Raw genomic sequence first — 22,947 nt, forward strand, 5'->3', positions numbered from 1 at the left:
GGATATATTAGAAATGCACAACTTTAAGGCACTCTATATTATAAGGATTTTATTACGTTAGATGATCCACCTACCATAATAAATCAATATACCTTCGCAAACCAACCGCAGTACTTTAATAGACGTAGTTACAATCGATAATAATTTAGCAATTGTGTCCTTTCACGTTCGTAGTTTTTTTCACTCCTGCATTTCATGTTCTACTCCAAGCCTTGTGCAATCGATCCCTCGTTCGCAGCGGTGCTTGAACTCTGGGTCACTGGGAATCAGGTTCGGCAATGCCAACGAGGCACACAGGCTGGTCGGTACCAACCGGTTTGCGAATTTGGAACGGGCCCAGAAATCGGTTCGGACACAGTCCACCGCACACCACCGACGTTAGTCGTGACCGTGCGTCAAACTCACATGAGCCAGATTTACTAAGAAGAAGAATTTCAACATGTAACGCACACAAGTGTTCGCTCACTCTCAAGGAGAGAGAGACAAGTTGAAAAGACAGCCATTCGTAGAGTTGGCATCAAATTACCCCATAAGCTCTGCCGTCCACTATATATGAAGGCATTCTTGGCCAATTGATGGAGTGTTTATATGTGTTTGGATACCCGAGCACTCCGATAAATCCCACGCATGCGAGGGGGAAACCTTTAATCCCATACTGACGGAACAGGTGGGAGCCGACATTGTTTTGTGCCACATTCTCGTGGCGAGGCAAAGCGTGGCTCCTCCTCGACATCCACGGGAAGGGAGTTTCACCGACCCGCCTCTCTCCACAGCGCTGGATTACAGGCGTTCCGCCACACGAACCACCGCGTCACCGCGCTCTCCCGTTACGACTGCACGGCGTCTGTGCGCATGGGCCTCTAGTGGAATTAAGCTGCTGACACGATCATTGCACCCTTTGGTTTTAAATGAAGGTCTGTGTTTTTAGTGTAATTTTTACCTATCAATCTGGTTACACACTGAAATCGGAATAATAACACTGGATTACCCATATCTGTAATGACAATATAATGATAGTAATACACTATTTGCAACTAATTATTTTCACAACACTAATCACTTTTACCAGGTCTACCGATTGAAAGAAACTCACTGTTGTAATGGGCTGTTTTCCCAGTAAAGCAAAGACAAGTGGCTGACTGATAGCAACTACCACACATGATCACATTCCATATAACTGGTAAAACGAATTATTTCGTGTGTTTTCGGGTACTGAAACGTTCCTGAATAAGCTCCCAAACCACATGGATGTGGAGCGAAACGTTGGACACCATGCTGAACACCAACCCGCGGTAGAATCTGAAAACCCATCGGACTGCAACCGCGAAAACCTCTGCAGGAATAAATAGTATGGCGAGAACAGTAATGGCCCTGCGCTTACACAATTATGGGTATTCTAACGGTGTCAAGATTTCCCTGTGCAATTATTCTCAACGTATCTCCACGGAAGTCAAATAGAGGACGCTGAAGGAAATGTAATTGATGCTGTAAAACCAGCAAGCGACTGCAATGCGTCAAGCTGGTGAGAGAGAGAGAGGGGGGCGGGCGGGTGGGAAGAGTTGGTAGTGGGGGGGGAAAACAGCACGGCGGAAGATCTTGACAATTTGCGCAGAGCTCGTTCGTCCAATAAACGACGCTGTCGAGGCAACCGACATCTGCTGCTTACCCGTCACTTGCCGTCGCACGTAGCGAAATTAAATCCGGAAACTCCGCGCCCCGCAAAGGATTGCGTTATTGAAATCGATTTGGAGCAGACGCAGGCGAGCTGCACTTCTACTTCAATCAATGAGCGCTGGCTGTTTTGATGACGCCACTGGCAATTAGCGTCACGATTTTTCAAGAGATGAGCGTGTGGAGCAAACCGCATTCGAGAAAGTAAAGTTCTGTTTCATGGCTCATGAGAGATTCACGTGCGAGTATTTCGCTGGCTCATTTGTGTACGCAGGCGTATGAAAACTATAGATGCTTTCCCTTGTCATTTATTTTCAGGTAATTTGTAAATATTTCAAAGTATAACGATATTAGGCAACCTTTATTTATCTGCTACGATATCACCGAGGTTAAGGGACTTTTCTCAGGCCGCGTCTCAATGACGTTGTTTGGCAATGTTTTGCACGTGGGGAGAAATTTAAGTGGCCGGAAGAAAGCCCACACATGCAGGTCACATACCCACTTGCTGTACTACCGTCTACTGGCCAGTAGGGAGAGCCTTGCAAGCACAATAATCTATGGATGATCCCGATTTAAAGCTTTCGTGACTGCAGGGATTCATCTTCTTGGTTCTTTCGGTAAAGTCACGTAGAAGGGAAATAATAGAATAATAAACATAAAACATAATAAAATAATTCTCACGACGTTTCGGCCACAACACAAGGACGGCTGCTTGCGTTGTGGCCGAAACGTCGTGAGAATGATTTGATTATGTTAAATTTTTATTATTTTATTATTTCCCTTCTACGTGACTTTACCGAAAGAACCAAGAATATGGATGATCCATCAACCCCCCCATCTGCAAAGCATCGAGCTCGAGGCATGCGCCACAATGTCCAGCCATTACGGATTAGCTCCTAAAATTAGAATGCCATGAGCGTTAAAAATTTGTTTTAAAGCATCTTCCACTTTCATTTGGCACCATATGACAGCCCATTTAAAAGCAAACGAGGGTAGAGTGGTTGGTGCTTTGAACTATGAACACAGCAATCAAAGTTAGATTCTCAGCCAGAGCTGTTATCTGCACCTCGTCCAGCCTGAAACCCCTCTTCACAAACCATCACAGACGAGTGGTGAAGTATGTCCGTAGAACCCCTCCTCCCCATGACCGACACGGTGTCGGAAGGCCATAATAGTCGAGCAGTGGACAACCATATCAAAACAAAGCAAAATCACGTATCCCAAGTCACTAACATTGACGTGAAATATTTCACGACCAAAAGTGTAACGATAATAATAGGTTACAAAAACATTTTTTTTTACTTTGAAGGCCTTTCTGGTAAACCAAAAAACAACTCATTATATCCATGCAGCATTTGTATCAACAAATGTCTATGAATAAGTATTGCATCACGGCCTACACAGGTGTTAACATTTTTGTGAGCGAGTGGCTCAATCGGCAGCTGTCGGCCCAACACAGTTTTATAAATCAGCTTAAAAAAACCACGCCAACATCCGCACTCTTCACAACTTTGCACAGCTGTCAAAATGTCAAGAGTCGGCAAGCATACCTCCACGCCAGTTAAAGTTGCGGAAACCTCCTCCGGGCAACTTGGATTAGAATGCGTGATTTTATTGCTGTTGTTGTCATTTCACTTTTCACATTTCCGCAAAAGAAGCACATTCATTTCAATTGCGCAGTGCGGCACTTGGTCGTCGGTGGAATTTCCAGCGGGGAATTTGGATTGTGGACCCGATGTTTGGCTTTTAACAATTCGCAAGAGCTGGTGTCAGGGCCGGTGCATGATTACAGTGATGGAACTTGTGACCATCTATTTTTATAACCTCCAGTAATATCTGAGTGTTGGAGTGAGATGCCATGCTCCAAGTGGGGTTGGGTGTTGCTCACCTCCGTTGGCAGTCGTGAGCCAGCAGTCATATATTTCACTTTGCGAAGGTGGGGGACAGGCCTCTAACAAAACAACCACTATTTGCGTACTGTATAGCGTGGTCCTGATTGTGGTGACACTGGAGGGATGTTAGAATGAGTTCACAACTCAATAAAAAATGTCGCTCCAGCCCTTTCCAAATGAGATACACCCACCCTGCGAATTCATCCCTGTGCAACATATGCTGTAAAAGGTGAAATAAAAAAAAAATGGTGCAGTCCTGGCGATTTCTTGCTCATGTCACTGATGGCGGAAAACGGCCTCCACTCAGCGGAGCTTGAGAGGGTACTTGGCCTATTCTTCCACGAAGGCCAGACATCTTGTAAGAGGTGCGAGTAATAATAATAATAGTTCAATTTGTAACGCGCGCAAATTTGCAGACGTAGTGGCCGCAACTCAGAGGCGCGGAGCCAAGCTCAGAGTCGCTCGAAAGCATGATTGTAGAGGTGAGTTTTTAAGTCTCTCTTGAAGGAGGCGATTGAGGTGATGCTGCGAATGTGCAGAGGGATATCGTTCCTACACTTTACCCCATAACTGACAACCTGCTGATTTCCTGCAGTAATTGTGGTGTAACCATTTGTACTGCTCGGTGGACAGAGGCAGGGAGAGGTGGATTTAAGAAACCTGCAACTGCCACACTGAGTACAGTAAATCGAACCGGCGACCGTTGGATTGCAATTCCATTGTGCTCACCATAACACCAAATATATTGTACTCCCCCCAACATCCAAGAAAAGCATCAATGTTTCTCAAGACTCAGGTACTGCTTTGCCACGTGAGTCCAATTTCTCTTGGAGTAATTGTACAGGTGGGAGGGAAATTCACGCGCACACAAAATACAACGAGCAATACAACGGTGCACACATCGCCTGTCAGAAACACACACCTGCCATAATGCCTGTTGCAGGCACATTCACTGACAAGCAGGAAGTGTTGTTTCACCATAGCTGTCATTCCTGCTTGAACCACTTACGCCGCCTAAAAGCCCAAGCCAAACACTCTCATACTAATTAGATGGGATCGAATAGGCGAGGTCTTCACGAGGTAGTCTGTAAATGGAAGTAGACATGTTAATATGGATCGTTGACATGCTATTTTTCCTCCTTCCAGACTGTCCAGTAGACAGTAGGATATTGTAAAAACAAAAGTCCTGAGACTTTGACGTGTCCCTATGTCAAACGACTATCAACTACTTTCCCGTGCCATTATAGCATTGATCGGTATTGTTGACATTTGGCAAATGTGAATCATGTATTTGCCAAGAATAAAATGGCCTTGATTTTTGTTGTACAGTATATATAAAATATTTGCATAACGTTTGAGCTGCCTAACAGGTATTCAAACTTGGTGCTTGTCAATTTTCAAATTTGGTTCTTGTGAATTTTAACGTCAATGTATGCTAAATAATATCCACGATTTTCAACAGTCACCTCTGTCGTTTGTAACATACGAGGCTTTACGTCTTCCCGTTTCAGAATTTACAACTGCACTTGAAAGGCTGGAGAATTGATGCTAAGGAGCGTGTGATTAACGCCGTGTTTTACGCAGCATAAAGTTTGAGTTATGAGTTTATAGTAAGTGAAAATGGCGGTGGACATGCCAGCCGGTGAACAGTTGGTGTGCAATTTGTTTGTATTGTTTTTTTTATGGATAAAGTTAAATAAACATGCAGACACGTGTGCATTTAGGAGAGACGAAATTAATTATTTATCTGCAAACGAATGTTGAGCACCTTTTAAGAAGAGGCACACAAGGGCAAACATTTTTTTGAGCACGGGCTACATTCCTTGTATACTTACAGCACACTAATCATTACCATGGCTATAAGCTATTGTGCCCCCTGGCTACAATCATAATGCTCTTAAGAAGCTCAGTACATTTTAATGGATAAAGCAATTATGTAGCGGACGGCATAGCCACAAGAGAGCCTCAAAATCATCTCGGGTTGCACAATGGACTCACAACCGAGAAATCAATGGGTTCAATTCCAGGCCAAAATCTCAGGCAAGAATCTCGAGCTCACATTGTAAAGTGCAACTTGCCATGAGGTCATCGTCGACTCGTAGGGTCTCCCTCATTGGTGGCCTTGATCGAATGGTAAGAATTGCACATTCCAATAGCAGGGGTTAGTATGTGCACAGGAAAGCAACTGCCGACATTCCACATATTGATACTAAGGTGCTAACCTCAAAACGAGGCAGTGGTTCTTAACCTTTACTGCAGCCTTGCACCCCTTTGGTTCTCAATCGTAAATGTAAAATGTTTATAAATACATAGGCTTGATGAAACAAAGTAGTTGTACTTACGTGCCCGTGCTTAATTTGTGTTTTGATGATTTACCTTCTATGAAAATCTGGCCATAACTTCCAATTGACCAGAGTCGAGCGTTCTCTAAACACCGTGTGTTGATTGAAGCACACATTCTCTGACAGACCACACCGATGGTGGTCGTGGCAGTGGAATCTGAAAAGTTATTATAAATGAGTGGATGTCATATCAGAAAAATGAACAACATCTGGGTGACATTAAACAGGGGCAAATAATAGAAGTGGGCTCCCACCAGGTTTAAAACAAATAACACTGGGTTGGTGAGTTTTTCCAGCAAAGGGGCACTGGAAACGATATTACTCAGTCCCCTTCGATGGACGATGGGTGTGGCTACTGCAGCAAGATCTGTTATGCGGCGTTTAACGGAGAGCCATTTCATAGTTTGGCACACGGTCAATATGCAACAAAAAGTGCTAAACTGCACTCTCATGCGCTAAAATACGACATGGCAACATTGCAGCTTTGCCCGCCACCCTAGATGCATTGTGCTTATAATTTCAAGTCTTTGATTATAAAAGGTCGACACGGTCTTGAGAAAGAAATGCATTTGACAAAAGCGTGGCTTGAGAGCACTCGACCTAATGGGTGGTGCCCAAGGCTGTTAGCCTCACGGGAGATATATAATGTGTTTGGGCTTGGCTTGCACTTGGTTCTGTATGGATCAGCCTCAGAAATATTCCATTCTCTTTCATCTGCTGCCATCCTCGAGGTAGATTCCAAGTGTCTATGCTCCGGCACACACTAGGGTGGTGATCGCATCCTGTTTACAAACATCAACCACTTGTAAAATTCGACATTCCAAGCACATCCACAGGATGGCGACCGTTTTACTTGTGACAAATCAGTTGGCATGTTACGAATCTCGGCGGCGGCGACGATGGGCTGGTTTCACCGCCCCCCCCCCCCCCGGACGGGGATTTGCAACTCGCAACATTCAAACTGTGAGGCTGACATCCATGGTGGGTGAACTAAGAACTTTCAATGGCCGGAATTTCCGCACAGGTGCAGATGGTGGGCGATCGCGGATGGAAGCACGTGAGCTTGCCCGCAGTGCCACTCTGCGCAGTGGGGCGGCCGCTGCCACGGATGCGAGCGGCCATTTGGAACACGACACTTATTCGGCCGATGGAAATTATCCAACTTTGGGCGATTTTAACAGGGTACCAATTATTTTTTTTCATCAGGAATAAATGTACTCAGACTTTTAAAAAAACACTGTTACTCTATGAGCTCGTCCGGTTATAGAGGTGGTTAATGAATTCACGAATGTGACGATTAACCCGCTCACATTTTCACGATCAGTGAATGAAGAAGCTGCCACTTTCTGACACATTGCTTAGACCTCAGACGTTAAAATCCCCCCAAAAATGCCTGCAAAATGCTGCACGGGAGCAAGCGAAATTTGCACCTTGCAGGAGGAAACACGCTTCTTGCTGCAAACACAGCAGGCATATGCGCAGTTGTTACAGGGTATTCTTTTTTGTTTACTAAAAGTTTGCTCCATTCCAGCGAGTTGAGGTGCACGTCTTCTAATTATAAATGAGGCATGGGGGGTGCGATTCCTCCAGCCCGACACTCCGTATTAAATCCCTTCACTTCTTTCATCCGTCCCTTCTCGCGAGACACATTTCTGGTTAAAGATGCCAACCGTTTGTGGCTTTATGTCAAAATAATGGTCCCTGCAAGGGATAATGACTACGCAGAGCAGCCCCAGCAAAACAAGGCCCCGCGTGGAAAGTATAGGCTGGCGACGACCAATATTAAGGGTCCACCAACCAGGCAATGCGTGTTGTGCAGTGCAAACCTTCCACGCGTCTCAATGTCAATCGGGTTACGCTTCTTGTATTTGAAAGCTTCCGCTGTAATACTCCGTGCATGTGCGACGAGGACCAACGGATGAGAGAGTCGATAAGTAAGTGGGTCAATTCTCAACCATCAGTCACGGGCAGTACGATTCATCAGGGGAGGCGGGCGGTTGCAAGGAGGCCTTGCAGCTTCAACGAATAGCCACAGATGACTGACACCCCCCCCGCCTGCCCCCCCCCTCCACTATCCCCCCACACCCCCCGCTCACCCCCCCCCCTGCTCCCCTCACACCCCACCGCTCCCCCCACACCCCCCCCCCCCCACACGCTCCCCTCACACCCCCCCGCTCCTCCCCACCCAGGAGGGAATGAACGGGAAATATTTAACGGGACAGCAAGCGAGACCCACTCAGTGCGTCGGGCAGACATAGGCCAACACCCACGCAGATATCCGTGATGCGATAGCTGCCTCGTTCCATTCGAATCTCCCGATAGCGAGGTGGCTCGTTTTGCATTTAGGTTGGAACATTCGAAGCAAGTGCACACAGATGACTGAATGCTGTAGTGGGAGATTGGAAGGACGCGAGTTCAATCAGGGTGGAGTGTCCGCACCGCCCATCGTCCCCCCCACCTCCCCACTTTGTGGGAAGTAAGCGACGGTTGGAATATTACCGGTGTGACTGACCGGTGCCATGGGAATGTGGAATTTCCACTGAGTGAAGGGCCACCAATGGCCGTGAGCAACCACCCCGTGTTTGTACGTGCCGTGGAGACACTTTGCTTTGACTCCAAATTCACCGCACGATTTTCTTTGCCCCAAGCATCACAGACAGGATCTCCAGAAAAAGTCCAAACACTCAGTTGAGGCTAACCTCGGTAAAGGATTATTATTATTATTATTTTAGACTGCATGGACTAAACAGTTGCATACCTTTAGCATTGCAATCGTGGCAATTAAATGGTGGACCGGCAAAGTGTGCCATCTCCTGTAAAGTGAACGTTAAAGACCCTGTTATATTTTCACAAGAGCAGGTTATCGCGTGCTCACGATCCAAAATGTGAGCATTACCAATGAATAAACTTCACGGAAATAACAATGGTCTCTGCATGAATAAAGTGTCCGAGAAGGATCTATTCCATCAAACAAAATGTATCAACGTTCAAGTCCATCAAAACACATCAGACTGCTGGACCCATGTTTCCTAGGGGCATGTGTTTAGGCAAGACAATCCCTGGACAGGTTTCAACTTCTACGAGTCTCATCAGCAGGGTGTGACGCATTTAACAATGCTGCCAAGCTGTCTGGTGTTATATGCAAGGCGGCACTTGATTAGTTTCTACGGTCCGTTATGCATTCCTCGCAAGAGATATGCGCCTCAATCGACTCGCTCTTAGATAAATGTATACCGAGTTACTAATAAACAGGCACGCTGTATGCTGTTGCATGTGTACATATACAAAATATATGTACGTACATAAAAAAAAAACTGGCCGAATTATATACTGGATGTGAACCATGAATTAAATTGAACATCGTTGACGTTAAAAGGAATTGCACTAACATGCAAGTGCAGTCACTTTGTATAAGACAACATATGTGTAATGGGTTCAACTGAGTCGCAGATGTAGACTTGGAGGCAACACATTTAATCAGTTCCAACACACGGGGTAACTTTCCCCTTAACAGAATAACAACCTACGGTGGTGACCACCAGGCTAACTACACTAGTTACTACACTAGTTACCACCACCAGGATAGCTACACTAGTTACAATGTAACTGCTACTACGGACCGACACCAAACAGCTTCGGCCTGGGTCCGTGTGTTGGAGACTCATTGAACAGAGAACGTTGACAAAGGTTTCTTCCAGGATGAACAACAACCCTGGTCCCTCTCGGGACCCGGCTCATATTCTCTGCGGCGTGGCTGGCTCCGCCCTTGGCCACATCCACCTTCCAGAATCATCGGGAAGGATCTGGGTCCCAATCACGTGACCACCCCTAGCCCCCTCCTGGGGCCCCTTTGTAGACTTAACTGGTCACGTATCCTCCCGTATAAACCAGAGTGCCATGGCCGAACATAACCCTACCCTTCGGCCGGCACCCACACACCCTGTCCTGTAGGGTCGGCACAGCACGCAAAGCGTGGTGCCATCTCGCGCTTTGCAAGTGCCTAATTCAATCATTCAGACTTAAAAAACATGTTGTCTATTACTGCTCATTTTGGAATCCTCTGTGAAACTGATGAACCACAGGAGGCTGTAAGGCCTAGGGGCAGCACAAAACTGGGAGAAACAATACCCTAATCCAAGATTTTGTCAAGCACTTTTCTTCTGTGCAATGCGCCTAGCACACTGCTCCGCTATAAGGCAGGGCCTTTGCCCAAAACATCACCTATTCCACAGTGCCAGAATGTGCCGAGCTTCTTTTGCGAATTTGCACCACTGCAAACGCAGTATCACACAATATCACACTATATTATATCACGGTTCTTTCAATTACATTGCAGCTTTGCGTTTCATGCGAAGTCGGGCTTTAGGGTCTGCCCTGCAACAACAAGCAATGGGGTTTGGTGCTCATTTCAATTGACAGCACTGACCCAGTCGTGGACATTACATATTTATGTGGCTTGGATCAGTCTATTCAAAATGAAACCACCTCTGACTTTCCATAAAGTGGAACTGATTTTATTTCACCCTGGAAGAAAATTAAGATCAGATCATCATTAGTCGTCATCATTGTAATCAAGATCAAACTTTGTATGAATTTATCCCAAGTCATCAGCGGACATTATGTGGAGAGACCGGTCGGTCCCTTTAATAAGAAAGTAGAAGAAGTAGTTTCACTGTTGGCTCAAGCCCAGCAGTGGATATTTGGGCATCACCCAACACTCATTTGGGCAAGCGGACAGCTGACTTTTTTACATAGCGAGAGTGGTTTTTCCACTCGCAACACTTCTCATTTCTGATTAACAGCCCTGAGCCAGTTCGGGAAATTACACATTCCTATGGGAGGGGTTAGGCAATGTCATAGCACAACCACTGTTGACGTCCCATAAGGTGCTACTCGTTTACATAACGAAGGGGGATGAAGGTTGTGGGTCGAGTTTGACTTGGATTTTGGCTCAACTTCCAATTGGGAGCCGTGCACTCTAACCACAGTACCACTTAGCTGGCTGTGTGCTAACGTAGTATATATACTTACACATATATTGCTCAAATGAGACAAAGATTCCCATATACCCGACCTACACTATTGGGACAAGTGTTATTAGTGAACCTCTATTGAGACCGGCACTGCACACAAGGGGGTGGGTGGGGTGTGGCCAGGATCATGCCCAACCGCCTTTGTCTTCCCAGTGCTGATGTTTAAACATTGCACCAAGTACTCATTTAAGGCAAAGTCATCTTCGTGGAGGTCCAGGTACGGTTCAGATATTCACCACCGTTGTTGGCCATGAGCGAGAATGTAACTCGTGTCGCTGGCTTCGTGGCATTGTGCTAACTATTTACACGCTCTCGCCGGATTGCACACAACAGCCACCGCTGTTCACCACGAAGCGGCGGTGACGTCACCACAGCACCTGTGCCAGGCGAGATGCACTTCGAGGCCACGTGAAGTGTCGAAGGCTAGCTCGCAGGAGGTCATTTGCGCACACACACACAGATACCGCTCCATATGTGAACTATTGCATAAAAACACGTTACTGTAGATTTCATTAATAGTCTACACCAGAACCCATAGGCAGTATTCTACTGATTATCATGCTAAATAGCAGTCCACACAATTAAAAGTGTGCACGCTAAGAAGACACGCGAGTATGCCAGATGCACAGTTATATTGGCGAGCAGCTGGTCATATTAATGCGAGGCTGTTCCCTGCATCGTGATGCAGCGATCTGCAGACAGAATATAAAATAGGGACACGACAAACCACATTCGCCACATCTCACTTTTCAAATACAGCTTGGCCAAGTGTTTTTTTTTTTGCAAACCAAAGGCACATACATCTCTTTGTGGCAATGGATTAAAAGCCACCCATGGTCATGGTGGAAAAAAGAAAAGAAAAAAAATCTTACGGCTACTCCCCGCATACTAATGGTGCCCGATTTTTTTTTTAGATTTCACAACACACTTCCATGTCAACATACAAAAATACACCACGACAGAAATAAACTAGAGCACCAGCAACGGCAGCCGCGGATACTCTGAACCCAGTGGAGCGTTAACATTGTACGTTATATTTCACGAAAGAATAAATGTAAACACTCGACTTCGGTGCCAAAAAAGCAGTGGAATTGTAATAACCTTACCGAAGTGCGCAGCTGATTAGTATTCCCGGGCCGGAGGATAGGCTGAGAAGACTTGGCTGCTGAGATAGTCGCTCTAAAACACACAGCCTGAGTGAGCGGAGAGCTGGTCTCTTATCCTGACGTCGTCACATAACAGCACGCCACCGCCTCCACTCAACCAGCAGGGTGGTGTTGTGAGCGGAGGGCTCAGCTAACGGTTTGAATGTAGGCGAAAGGTTTACTCTGTCCATTGCCAGGGTTGATACAACATTTGTACTGCTTTGTAGGAAGTCAACTAATTTATCCCATGATGGGTATGGTGTCCATTATGGGAACGGAAAATTTCAATCAATAGTTCAGGGCTGCCAATGGAGATGATCTGCCAATTGCCCACTAAGCATAGTGGAACCCATTATCTATTCCTGCATGACAATTCACGTTAATCCAAGCAAAAATGTATAAAATGTGTCTTAAGCATTTCATTGCATGTTTATATTGTATGTTTGTGAGTGGGTGTGCCGGGAAAGGTCCTGGCAAGGATTATTCAACATCGCCTTGCGAGGCACGCTGAAGAGAGGCTTGCGGAACCCCAATGCGGTTTCAGGAAAGGGCGGTCCTGCACAGATGCCATATTTTCTGTCCGTCTGCTACAGCAGAGGTGTAGGAAATTCCAACAAGAGCTACATCTCTGCTTTATTGACCTGGTCAAGGCCTATGATACCATCAGTGGGCCTGGGCTCTGGGTTGTTCTTCGTGCTTTCGGAGTCCCTGACCCTCTGCTCACAATCATTAAGGACCTTCCTGATGGTCAGCGGGCCCGGGTAAAACTACGTGGCCGGGAGTCAGAGCCATTCCCTGTACACCTTGGGGTGCGACAGGTATGTCCTCTGGCTCCCACATAATTTAACATCTATTTTGTCCACGTTCGTGAAGCCTTCAATAGCTGTCCCGGGAGAATTTCCATTTGGTACAGATATAATGGGAGGCTGATCGATGCCCGGGTGCGGTCAAGGGATGGCTCCCTATTGGTCAACCACGTTATGTATGCCGATGATTTGGTAATTGCTGCTCATTCAGAGGAGGAGTTGGAGACGCTGCTGCTGAAACTGGAGCTTGCCACTAAGAGGTGGGGCCTTACCATCAGCTCCACCAAAACTAAGCACCTGCCTGGGTATTTTGTACCATCGGACACTCCGCTCCCACAACTCCCAATCGGTGATGGGGCAGATGTGGAGAGAGTGGAGAGTTCCCATACCTGGGCAGTGTGCTCACTCCGAATCAGTCGAGCGGCAATATCTTTTTATCAGTTGCGTAACACTGTGTGGAAGCTACCTGGTCTGTTGCTCCGCACGAAGCTTCAGGTCTTCTCGGCCACGGTCATTCCCTCCCTTCTCTATGCTTGTGAAACGTGGACCCCCCTAATGGAGCATCTTCGCCGGTTAGAAACATTTAGGCTGGCCTGCCTACGATCCATCCTGGGTTTAACCAGGCTGGATTGTGTGAGGAGCTCACAAATCCTTAAAAGATCTGGGCAAAGTCCCATCGGTGAGCACCTCCGGCAGGCAAGGCTGCGTTGGCTGGGCCATGTAGCCCGCATGCCCAATCACCGCATGCCCAAACAGCTTTTGTTCGGCCAGATCGAGGGGCCTAAACGGGCGCGGCACGGGCTAGAGATGAGATGGAGTTACGTAGTACAGGAGGATGTGGAGATGAGTGGACTTGCCAATGACTGGTACCAGCGGTGTCAAGATCGGCCTATGCGGAGGAGGCTCGTGAAGGACGCTACTGGGCAGTTATAGGCAGTCGCCCTCCAACAACAACAGAGGGCGGAGGAACGACGCTCACAACAATGAGCGGAGTGCCGGGTGGCTAAAGCACAGCAAATTGGCACAGTAGGGGGCACAGGTGGTCCATCAGCCAGTCATCTCAGTTAGTCGACCTGTGACATCTGGGTCTGCCCCGTGACCTCCTGCCAGCGGGCATTCGACACTTCGTGGCCTCAAGGTGCACATGGCCTGGCTCAAGCGTCGTGGTGACGTCACCACCACTTAGTGGCGAATGGCGGTTGTTATTGTTGCGGTAGTGCAGCATTTGGCACGGTGCGCTATGAACCCAGCGACTGGAGTTCGATTCCCGCTCACGGCCAACACCAGTGACGATTATTTGAACCGGTCCTGGGCCTCCCGTAGGTAGACTCAGCCTCAAATGAGTACCTGGTGTGGTGTGTCAACATTGCCACTAGAGACAAAGGCGGCCGGGCATGGTGCTGGCTAACCGCACTTGCCCCAATAGTCTGTTAAGGCTATGCGGGGGATCTTTATCTTTGTATCAGGAAGAGCCAGCATTTAAAGGTCAGGTCTGTTATACGCATGTGGATCATCGTCCACTCCATCAGCCCTGATATGATGGGGGTGGGTTGGGCAGTGAGTCACTCACATGTGAGCACTTTACAGAAAGCTCATTAGTCAGTAGATCTGCTTATTCCGGGAATAGGCTCACGTGATGGGGTGTCAAAGCAAGGGGGGTTGCAGTGTCACATTACCGTCTCACTGGAGAGCCTCGTGTTAAGTGTGCTAATCAAAAAGCCAGTCAATAGCAACCTGTCAGGTGTTGCGGTGTAAGCTACTAACCCAGTGACTTGGGAGTCAGGGATGGTGTGGGCACGTGAAGGGTGTGCGAGACACCAATCCGGAGGAAAACACAGTGCCACCAGAGGAGTTGAGTGAGTATATTGCTGGTTTACTTCGTGGGTGCAGATACTGGATTGCAGTCCCATGGTAAGGGTAGGTTCTCTCTGGGAACTCTAAAATCTTCCCACAAGAAAAAATATTAATCTGAGGAACTGGCTTATTTATGTATGCATGTTGAACTGTCTTTCACACCGCACGTAGCCAAACCGTGCTAATCGACTGAACATCCCAAGCAGAAATCTCCAGACAAAGTCTTGCAACCCCGTAAGGAAACAACTTATAAAGTAAGCCCCACTTTGCTAGGAAGTCACCAACGGCTGGCCCTATGGGGAGACTCTTCCCTGCCATGAAAATATGGAATGTTTATGAATGACTCGGCAGCTACTGGAATGGATGGGCAACACCTTACACTCGTTTGAGCAAGGAGACAATTTTACTTTGGGCAATATAATTTTGATATATCATAGTTTGCTCATAATATACACAATCACCGCTTAAATGCAAAGCAATTAATCAGACGAATCATTATTGTAAAAATATTTGCACCAGTGATTAAATACACAATAAAATTAAGAAAAATGTGGTTCATTACATCAAGCGCCGAAATTAATTTTCATCAGAATGAAACTGTACAGGGGAATGTTTGCTTTTCTCCTATATTCTCCATAATGAACGTGCACATTACAGCTCTTGTATTCCTGGCCATAGGGCAGAGGTCACATGTGATGACCCATACCAGCAATTAGGGTATGTTTAGTTGCCTCCATTCGCTTGAGTATTGATTCAATCTTTTGGTAATTTTTTTTATCACAATAATCATCAATCATATGCCAACCAAGTATTGCCCTGTGTAAAATAGACCAAGTTGAACCTATTCTCACACTTCCTGTCATGATGCTGACCAAATGCAGGATTTGATAAATGGGCAGCATTGCTGGTTGTTAATTATTTAATTTCAATGCACTTCACTTAAACAAGTTAAGGACCCATTGAGATTCGTTATCGCTTTTGCAAAGATAAAGCCAGTTTAGTGCACACCTATAATCCAGGGCTTTTGAGGAATGGGATAACAGATCAATTTGACTGGTGAAACATCCAAAACCCGTTGGGCTCTTAAGTGGCCTGGAGATGACAAGTACACCAATGTGTATTCCTGAACCCATCTGTGTGGATCAATGAGTGATATTTCCTCGTATGTGTATGGTTGGTTCTCTTTAGATGCAGTACTCTCGTTTCGTCCCATACGTAAGATTATCTTTCCGTGTTAAAATGTAACTGGCCAAATATGAGTCCTCAGACTTGCCTGGCTAAATGATAGAGGAAATTTAGTTTAACCTGCTGAAGCATGTACAGGCAGCCGTGAACTTGTGGTAATATGGCCACAAGCCTATGGAATAGCTACTGTTCACTTCACAGAAAGTGGTATTAATTTTATTGACCCCATAAGGATGATGGGCCGAGTCAATCCCCATCTACGATTTGAAATTGAAATCGTATTATTGAGAGTGCTCTTGCTGAGTGAAAGGAGGCCTGATTAAAGGACATTAAATGTAATTATATGTATAGCACTACATGTAGGGTGGATTAAATATTCTTAAACAATTTAACATATGTTGTTAAAGAACACAATTGTATGAATGGCTTTGTGGGATTGAATGCTCAAAAATCTGCAATAAATACTAAAATGTCTGTCCATAATAAACGGGAAGTAGCTACAACAATGCATAGACTCGTATATCTCTTAAAAGCAATCAGTTTTATCGAAGGAAAATAATGGATGTTTAATGTCCAGTCTATTGCCTGGCCAACTCCCAAGGGTAGCCAGCATGAAACACTCTGCATATGTGTTCATGGGACCGACTCCAAGTCTTGAAATCAGATGCCACAGAAGCCAGATAATTGCAAAATACCATCAGAAAATTCCTTCAGTTGCTGCTCTAATGCCTTGTTAAGTTTAAGAGCAAGCACAATATTTTGTTATTTATCGTAAAGTATATTTAATCATTTACAATGTCTTATTACAAATTAAAATTATTGAAAACCCACGCCAAGATGATAACATGTACACTTTACTACATCTTGCTGTACGGTCGGGCCGTTTGCTATGGGAATGCTGCCGTGCTGTAATTGTTAGAAAACTAGACTTGCAATCCAGAGGGCACTGGGTCCACCTCCCAGCACGGCAGTTAAAAAACGAGCGTATTACAGTTAGTCAATCTGGGGTAGATGTGTGGGACTTTCCAAGATTGCTGTCCAACGTGGAGGCCCTTCTGCCAGCAGTGGCTCAAGCGAGGAATTTCAGTCCTGCACCTTTACATTGAAAGTCACATGCACTGCACTATACCATTAAGATATGAACACACTTTGCAGTGTAATAATGCATGCATTTATCAATACATATGTAGTGAGTCCAACTGAGTCCCTGACGTTGTTCCTTTTAGAGGCAACACATGTATTATTAACACGTAACACAAAGGGGTAATTGCCCCTTCACCAGATACAGCCTAGGGTGGTGACCACCCAGCTAACTACTCTATACAGAGGAGTTACTGCTACGAAGGGTCGGGCCTCACTCGGGTCTCCGACCACGTGGTTGCCTCGTAGGACGAAGAGCCTCAGGTGTTGAGCTCTCCGCTTGTAGGATGCAGCGACCCCGGTCCCTCCCAGGTACCTGCCTTATATCCCCCTACGGTCGGGGCCGCTCCGCCCTCGGCCCCACCCTCCTTCTCAAGTATTCTCGTTCTCTCTTGATCCTTCTTCAGAGCTCTGCCCGGACACGTGATCACCCCCTAGTCCCCCCACCTAGGGGCCTCTCTGTGGACACTCTAGACCACGTGTCTGCGGGGTAAACCAGAGTGCAATGGCCCGAGGCAACCCTCGTGGGAGCCCCCACCACACGCTGTGCGTGGTGCCCGTGCTATCGCAGCGCTCATCAAGCCCCGCTAGGGCTGGTACTACACCCTCTCACAGGGTGTACGCGATGACGGTGCATCGCGTGCCCTGGCACTCTTAGGCCAGCAACATACAGTAACATCCCTTATGTCACTAGACATTTGTATTCTTATACTCAAGCTACGTGCATTGAATTGTGCGTGACAATCTATTATTTGTGAATTATGCAAATGTAACTCGCATTATATGCTCATGTTACATTTTGGCAAGTGGGACATCAGAAGCTGTACAAACCAGACATATTTTTTTTTAAACAATACAAAGTAGGAAAAACTAGTCAAAGGATTGATTTTTTTACTGAATCCTGACAATAGAGCAAATACATAATGTACACACACACACATTTTAATTTGCATTAATTTACAGAAATGTTGGAGTTCAATAGTCCCTTGTTCTTTGCTGCCTTCCAAATCCTACACAGCCAAGAGCCGTTATGGAGTAGAGGCATCATAACAACTGCCATGGAGCAATGATCTGGCACTGCAGACATGCTTGGTACAAATGTAATTAAAACACGCTTTAATGCCCCAGACAAAAAAAAACCCACCACTCTGATGAAGTTACAAAAATATTGAATGACCACCACTTTGGCTAACCGCCACCACGTGGACTCCCTGAACCATGTTTGGGGTTATTTGACCATAATTCTCCGTGCTGGTCAGTGTGGGATTATGAAGTAGGGGACGGAGGGGGGGGATAGCAAGTTCAAATATCATTTGCAACGGATGTTAATGATCGAATAGAATCAAACCGAAGTCGCTAGGTTTGTGATGCGAGTGCACCACCACTACACTCAAAATAATCCGTACCCACCTATACACAGCCAAGGGTTTGGCAGAGTGTTATATCGGTTTGCTGTATGGGCTCGCTCGTGAGCGATATCCAATTATGAACTGCCAAGGTAACCCCAGAGTTTATATGGGTTAAGAGACCAGAGATAAACCACCGGGTCCCAAAGGCAGCGTAAAAGTAACAGTGGGCCATAATAAATATAATTAACGCTTTGGTGATTATAATTCCCTTCTTGAGGACGGTGGTAGTTGCCAGAAAGTAAACCTCACCTTTAGTTACTACGTTAAATGGATATGTTTGCTTACTCCTAACTGTGCTGTTCGTATACATTTCCACAACATGCCTCTTGGTTTAGGCACTTCCGTAGGACAAACTGTGCTGTGCCAGTAATATCCAAGACACCACTGCGATTACAGAGTGAACACTGGAATGCAGCACCCTGAAGCGTATCCTTCCAAAAGTAAACCAATTAAAACCGTGCCGGTTTGTTTTGAGGAGCACTCGCTAATTATACCGAGTTGCAACATTTTCCGGGCTTGGTACGCATTAATGCAACATAATATAAACATTGGAGTTCTGTGCTCAAGAAAGCCTCACCAAGTTTCAAGAGTTAATAGCAATAATAATGCCGCTTATGTATCAAGAAAACCCTCACCGAGTCTTAGCATATATTGGGGCGCTAGTCACCCCTGAACCTTGTTAAAATAACTGCAGTCAACATGGCACAATGCTGATGAGCATTATGGGCAGTGGCATACGCACTGTGTAATGTAAGAGTCTTTCGAAAGGGTCCTGTGCTCCGAGATGTTTGGCCAAATGTGTTGATGAGCGTTCAGCATTTGGGATAAAATTGGAGTACCCAGAAAAAGAAACCCCACGAAAGAAGGTTGGTTCTATTCAGAGCTTCACACAGGCAGAATTGAGGATCAGTTGCTCTATTTCCATGTCGTTGGACACTTGGCAGACTTTGCAGGAAGCTTCAGCATCAGGATGTTTGTCCAATTCCTTGTTGAGTATTTGTGTGTGTGTGTGGAAGGAAACCTGTGGAATTAGAAACCCCGCCTAACATGAGGGCATGCCAAAACATATATATAAAAACAAAATCGGTACTATTCACCTCAAAATGTTAATTGACCATTTTTCCAACAGCAAGATGGGCTGCAGCTAAAGTATAATAATAGCAATGTTTTTTAAATCCCTGTGTTTTATTTATAGCTATCCTGACAGCCACTTAGAATTAAATTAATGAATATTCAATTCCTGGCCTGAAATCATGAGAACCTGCGCAGTGTGCCTCAACATAAGATCGATGTGCATATCACAAAATTGTTCCAGCTCTCTTATATTAACATTCTGGCGACTGTGATGCAGGGATGGGATTAATCGCAGGTAGAATGTACTTTGAATTTGAACTTTGTATTTGAAGTTTTCGTGACTGCAAGGATCCATGCTCTTTGTTTTTTTTCGTAATTTTACTGGAGCAGTCAACACCTGATGACGGTTGCTTGTGTTGCTTCCGAAACGTCGTGATTTAATTTATTTGTTTTCATTTTTTTATTTTTTTATTTTTTTTACCTATGTGACTTTACCAAAAAACCAAAGAGTATAGAATGTACTTATCATAAACATTTTTATATATTTACAGTCCATTCTCATAATGCGTGTTTTTGGAATGCGAATTTGATATAACCCGATGAATGCATTAGGGAACACATTTTTTATAGACGCAGATGCGAATTGGATATAACGCGATTGAGTGAACAGAACTACGTCATGCGAGTAGGAATAAGCGGTTGTGCGGCTGCCTCGGCGTAGCATCACACAAGGTGGGATGCTGTTGGATGCTTCTAGAAGCTACCCACGTGCCTCAGTCTTTGTTCAGCCTGTGTACGCATCTCACGTGTTATCGTGGACTGTGATTTACCCTATATTGTTAGAACACCGCGTTATTTTCCCATAACGCGGTTTTCTTCAGGAACCTAACTACTGCGTTATAGGAGATACGACTCTATAGCTTTTATATTCCTTTAATTACAGCCAGGGGAATGGTATGGTAAGGTGTTGCATCTCCCGCAAAACGGACGAGCAGTATGCGCCAGCGTCTGCCTGCGCCAACGAGTGTGGATGGCACCTGTCTCCGTTCGCGGTCCTGAGCCAAACAGTAGAAATTTCACAATACTATTTCAGGGGCCAGTCTTTCCATAGCGTGACCAACTTACCCCCTTCTTCCAAAGCAGGACACGTGTTATCAACGGAGGACAGATGTGTGGACCAAGTAGACACACGGCCAGGAATTGAACCAGCAACATTTTGTTTGTGTACAATATAAGCTGCCCACAGCGCCATCCGCCCATTGTAACGTAATGAGCAGTTCAGTGCTGCTGTGTCGATGAGGACAACAAAGCGAGTATACACCTGTGCTGCATTGAATTATTTTATGACTGCAAGCGAGACGCGCAGCAGCGGGCTTCACGATTCATATGTGAGATGAATACAAACTACATGCCTTTCAAAGGACCTGTATTCATAGGAGCTCTTAAATAAATTGTGGGCGCTTGTAAGAAATGATAAGCCCTGTGACAGATCACAGCAGGCACTACTCAGCGTAATTATTCAGCGAGAGAGAGCAGGCTTCTGTGGCTTGGCCACAGCACTAACAAGTGAAAGAGAATTCCCAAGGTCATTTTAGTTCACAGGCCGGAGCAAGGGATATTTGGAATGGATGGCCACACGATGTGAGAAACAACGCAAGTGAAATGGATTTTTATCAAACTTATATGTGGCGGCATTCAGAATTCAGGCGTGTGGCTGGATAACCGAATATTTGGCACGATAGTCTCGTGTGCGGCATACTGAAAGGATTCAATGTTTGTTTTGAAATCCCACCCCAGTCTACAACCTTAAAGAGGGGAAAAAAATGAACGGTGGTTATGACTGCCACAGGAACATGGAATTCCCACCACTGGCTGAAAGCCACTGAGAGAAATGAACACTGCCCCATGCTCACTTGAGAGGATACTATTGGGGACATTCACAGCTTAAGGGAAATGCTAGAACCCTCTCTGTTTTAGCGATTTGTCCGATTTTTGTTTCGAGAGCTATGATCACCGTTTTGCCAAAAATCTGTTGAAAATGAACAACTGCAGTACTTACACGTGATTGTGATCCATTGAACTTCATATTTAAATGCTGGAATAAGTAGCCAGATTGTAAGTGCGTTGTGAGCTGTGGTGCATAAAATGTTTATTCACAGATCATTAATCATTGCATGCGCCATGGGTTCATCAATACATGCTCAATACACTTGCATTATCCCTATGCAATCAGGAATACATGACAGTCTTAGGACTCTAAACAAACATTATTCAGCACAGCGTTGCAATACTAATGCACATGCAAAAAATTCTGCTTTGTATTTTGCTGAGCATTCAAATGTCCTGGAACAGGAGGTGCTTCGTGAAGGAGTTTTGACATCACTTGTGATATACAGCACAAGGGATTAATTAAAAGCCTCGCGACTGATTAAAAAAACAAGCCAAGGCTCTCATAAGCAGCTCATATAAAAGTGTGAAAATTGCAGTTAATTTACAAGCATAAGGTTTTGAATGCGTTTCAACACTCGCATTCAATATAATGCCACCTAATATCCCACATATATTCGGAGCTTTACCTTATTCCGTTAAAGGTTATGTACTTATACATGACATCACTACTTATATGTAACATCACTACTTCTAAAGTAACATCACTGGGTTTACATTACGAATTAGGAGAAATAACTCAACTCGAGATTGCATATGTGAATTCACAAGAGATGAGTAACTCACTACTTTACTTGCCAAAGTGGATCCGCGCATTGATGCATTGTGGTTTACACAATCATTGTACGGTGCTGGAGCTGTCTGCGAAGGCAAAGGTGCAGCCCTGCAATTTCTTGATGATATCACTGCCGCCAGAAGCATCTCCCCATTGAGGTAGCTCGAGAATTCCCTTTGAGAGGGTATCTACCCAACTCTTCCACATTGGCCAAACGTCTTGGGAGAGGTGGGAGTACACACACTTTACTCCACCCCATGCAATCGACTAACTCATTACACACAAAGCGGTTGCCACAAATGAACTACAATAACCATGCTGATCTCGTCAAGGAGCATAAACCATCACGCAAACTCCAGTCATCCTTGCAGCGGATTTTGGCTGGTCATCGAACAAAAGCGGTTACCACATCACAGGCTTTCAGAAGTGCTTCTGCGGCAGTCTGTAGCGCTCTTCCTTCCGATATTAGGAAGCCACTGGAGCTATGCCCTTTTAAATCATCGAGATTGAAAACTAATTTCTTTAGAACTGCTTTTTGTGTTAAGTTTGTTCTCCTTCCCCGCACCTCATTAGCACGGTTGGCGACGTACGATGTGATAGAAGTTCAACATACATACACTTATTCATACTGCAGGGTTGACAGAGCCTGTGGGGGCGGTATAGAAGATACCCAA

General features: G+C 45.5%; 1 protein-coding gene across 2 annotated transcripts in view; it reads right to left on the reverse strand.

Annotated features, from left to right (window-relative positions):
* Positions 1-22,947, reverse strand: part of LOC144721227 (contactin-2-like) — a 120,131-nt gene that overhangs the window by 83,273 nt on the left and 13,911 nt on the right. Inside the window, exon 1 of one of the 2 annotated variants that reach the window (XM_078598674.1) lies at positions 12,045-12,143. The exons of the other annotated variant lie outside the window; for it this stretch is intronic. The gene's annotated coding sequence lies outside the window, so the exon portion shown is untranslated. Of the gene's footprint in view, positions 1-12,044; positions 12,144-22,947 lie in introns of those variants that run through there. 2 annotated transcript variants of the gene reach the window in all.

The sequence above is a fragment of the Lampetra planeri genome, chromosome 11, assembly GCF_965212315.1.
Source record: "Lampetra planeri chromosome 11, kcLamPlan1.2.h2, whole genome shotgun sequence".
NCBI lineage: Eukaryota > Metazoa > Chordata > Hyperoartia > Petromyzontiformes > Petromyzontidae > Lampetra > Lampetra planeri.